General features: G+C 32.1%; 1 protein-coding gene across 1 annotated transcript in view; it reads left to right on the forward strand.

Moving 5' to 3' along the window:
* Positions 1 to 3,619, forward strand: part of LOC117175507 — a 116,851-nt gene that overhangs the window by 55,328 nt on the left and 57,904 nt on the right. The gene's annotated exons all lie outside the window — the stretch shown is intronic.

Below are 3,619 nucleotides of genomic sequence, written 5' to 3' on the forward strand. Positions count from 1 at the left end.
CCGCATCTTCCACGACCTCTTTGTCACTATAGTTGTAATACTTTCCCTTCCAAATACCCTCCAATCCCCATTGATTATTTAGTGATGATTTAGATTATTTAGATTAATTAGCTGGAGTATCTTACTAATACTGAGCTAAATTCCACGGATTCAAATTATGATAGGCTTTTTTTTAATTTCAGTCCGCTTTACTTTATTTCAGTTGTTCCTTTCTGTCTATCTACGTCTATTGTTTTCTATCTCTTTGTCAATTCGGCCTTTTCACCTATCATTTTCAGTCCTCTATTTATCTAGGTTTATCTGTCCCTCTTTTATTAGGCTTAACCTCGTATAGAAATTTTCTTTTGGAAATTGTTCAAACGCGATATTGCTTCAAATGCACACAAATAGAACGCCATCCGAATTAGAGTCAAATCCCCGTACACTTGAAATTTCCTATAACAATAAAACATCCCTTGTCAATTTCGAATAGAATATTCTACTTTTTTACTACATTTTATGAAAATTCTCATACGCAGAAAAATGCTAGGCTTACTTTTTCTGCAACTTATTTTGATAGTTCATAATTCAGTCATTGCTGACGTAACCTCATGTAATTTTCTTCTGTGTATCATGTCAAGTCTTTTTTAGCTAAAAAATGCTGAGTTTCAATGTTGAGCTAACATGCGACTTTAAATGAGTTCAGAATATTTGTTGTGTGAGTATAAAACTAGAATTCTCGAATAGGTTGTTGTCAAAAAGTTGTAAAATTTAAATCCTAAACTTCTGGCGAAATTGAAATATTGCAAAAGTGTTATATAGTCACTAGTACGTTAATTTTTTTAAACGACATGCAAATTGTGCACCGTATAATTTAGAAAAATGACGACCCGGTAACATATTTTCAAAGATTATTAATTATCTCAAAAGAATATAGTTAAATCAATTTTTGCAGCATTTTGAAACTTTTTTTATCTCCACTCTACACATTTTTTAAATAATTACGCAATTTATTATCTGCGAATTTAGTAAATGTCCACATGTCCACCCTAGCGTGTTGAAATTTACTTCAGCTACAAGCATGATTTTTGCTCTTTGAAATTTGTATTTTGGTTCTATTTTTGCTTTGAGTAAATTTAACAATGTTTTTAATGCCTTTTGACAACAGCCTCACTCAGTCTTTAAACTTATAATGTGGGTGCAATTTTTTAAAAGACTTTCCCCAAGTTTTGAGCATCTGCAACCATCCTTAATTGGAGAAATTGTTATTATGACACATGATAGATAAAAAAACAATTTATTTTTGCCTAGAAATCGTAAAAAGACATCGAAAAACGTATAAACCTAAAAAGTTCATAAACGCTCCCCTTTTTATGAGCAAATCTTAATTTTTAAGCAACCTGCAGTTTTTTATTGTTTTGTACTTGAATTTTCTTTTCTCTTCAATGAAAACTTTTTACGTTTTTAGGCAAAAAGTAAAACAACGTATTTGTTATGTCTCAAATCTAAGAACATTTTTTTTATTTGAGTCACTGTAAAGTTAGATTTTGGATCATTTTTTTAAGAACCTGTACTACACAACATTTCTACGAAGCTTCCCGTTTGTAGAAGAAAAATGTTTTTTTTACAATCAAATTCTATACTGTTTTGTTTGTACTTTTAGACACAAGACTATGAATATGATTGTTCTTGAATGATTCTATATAAAATTTATAAAATCACACACTTAACGAAATATTTTCCTTAAAAATAAAAAATAAATATATAAAACACTTCAATGTATTTTCAACTCCTATTGTATTTACAATAGGACGATATTACTCCATTATTTGTTTTGATAACTTTTTACTCGAATTTTATAAATGTGTGTGTTTAGTGCAGAAATAAATTTGAGAGCTTTTAAATGTTTCTAATCTGTTTAGTTCATGAGCATTAGAGCACTAGAATGACAAATAGGATTTCAACCCAAGAGTCAATAAAAGATCGTCGTGGCCGAATGGATCGGAAATACACTCCGCGTGTGAGTTGTTTGGCTTCTCTCTGTGCGTATCGGCCGGAATTACGCCAGTGGTGGGTTACACTGCATTGTTATAGGGCTTCAAGGGCTCATCACTAATGTGCAGACAGAGAAATCGAGAGGACAAAAAGCACATTGAGATGTTTTGTGAGAAAGAGGGACATGTTGAGGCACAAAGGTGATGGAAGGAAGAAAGGAATGTTGAATAGCAGCTTTACAATAATGGCCATTCCCAGGTTGGCTATTCCTAGTCAGCATCTCCATTTGCCAATCAAATGGTTAAGCTAGATCTATGCTAGATCATCTGCGCAATCTCATGCCTTCGTTCTTCATTTCGCTCCAACTGCTCTTCATTAGCTCAAATGCTTGCGGAACGATGTACGTTTAGCAAACAGGTCAAAAAGCAACGAAATTCTCAACATTCATGATATTAAGATCCTTCTGATCCTGGGATGTCGAAATGCCTTTCATTTTCAGCTGACGCATGTATGTGATTGCGTCAGGCTGATGTATATGCTTCATTGCACTGGTATTGATCCTTCTAATGAATTCACATTCGAGTATATGTGTTATCAATAAACTATTGGATATAATATGTTTTATGGTGGCACGCAAATCAAATTTTTGGTGGAATTGTTAAAATAATATGTACCCGTGCATAAAACAAAATGTGGGCCTGGTAAGGTACTGACAAGTTTTTCCTACTTCTGGTGAGTGCCTCATCAGGTAAACTGACAAGGGCCATACATGACGTATAACGGTTTTTTCGGATCATTACCCTACTTAGGGCAAACTTCTAAGGGCTGCTCCAGTTTTTGTAGGGTATTTCCTACTTTTTAAAATGATATAAAAATAATAATAAACAAAAACATTCATAAAGAAGAATGTATCTTATTTAGTATATTGCAACTGAAAATACACATTAGATTTGAATTATTTGGTTTTTGTCTTCCTTTTTCTGCGTATTAAATAAGTTCTATTTTGTAAAAAAAAATTGCAATATTAGAAAAAGTAGGATCATCTACTAATATATATTTTTAATATTTAACTTTTAGACAATTAAATAAATTTACCTGTTACAAAGCTATTAGAATAAGCTGTGAAAAGGCTTTCTCTTGATGAATTTTGATTAAGTTCTTGTCTTAATTGCACGATGCTTCTTAATACGTCTTCGAGTCAGTTTTAGACTATGTTACTGTTCTTATCCATCAAGTTTTAGCGTACAAAATATGAACGAAAAATATTTAATGAAATATTGATATCAAGAATAGACATAAAAGAATCAACCATCTAAAATAGGTTAGGTTGGCCAAACGTTAGACGGGCTCGACAATGAAGGATGTGTGGCGTAAGAACGATAGTATGTTTGCAATTAATGAAAGATAATTATATTGTAATGCTTCATTTTTGTTCCATCGTACTTTAATTAAGTTTTCTTAAACTATAAAAATTGGCGGGGACCTTGTTAGTGCCACTTTTCAAATAGGGCAGAATAGGGCCATTTCTGCATGGGTAGGGAAAGCCAACCCCGATGAAAAACTTATATATATAGTTCATATATAGTGGAACAAGACAATGATATCTTTCTTTTTTTATGAACTTTTCTATTTAAAACAAATGAAA

This window comes from Belonocnema kinseyi, chromosome 6, assembly GCF_010883055.1.
Source record: "Belonocnema kinseyi isolate 2016_QV_RU_SX_M_011 chromosome 6, B_treatae_v1, whole genome shotgun sequence".
Classification (NCBI taxonomy): Eukaryota; Metazoa; Arthropoda; class Insecta; order Hymenoptera; family Cynipidae; genus Belonocnema; species Belonocnema kinseyi.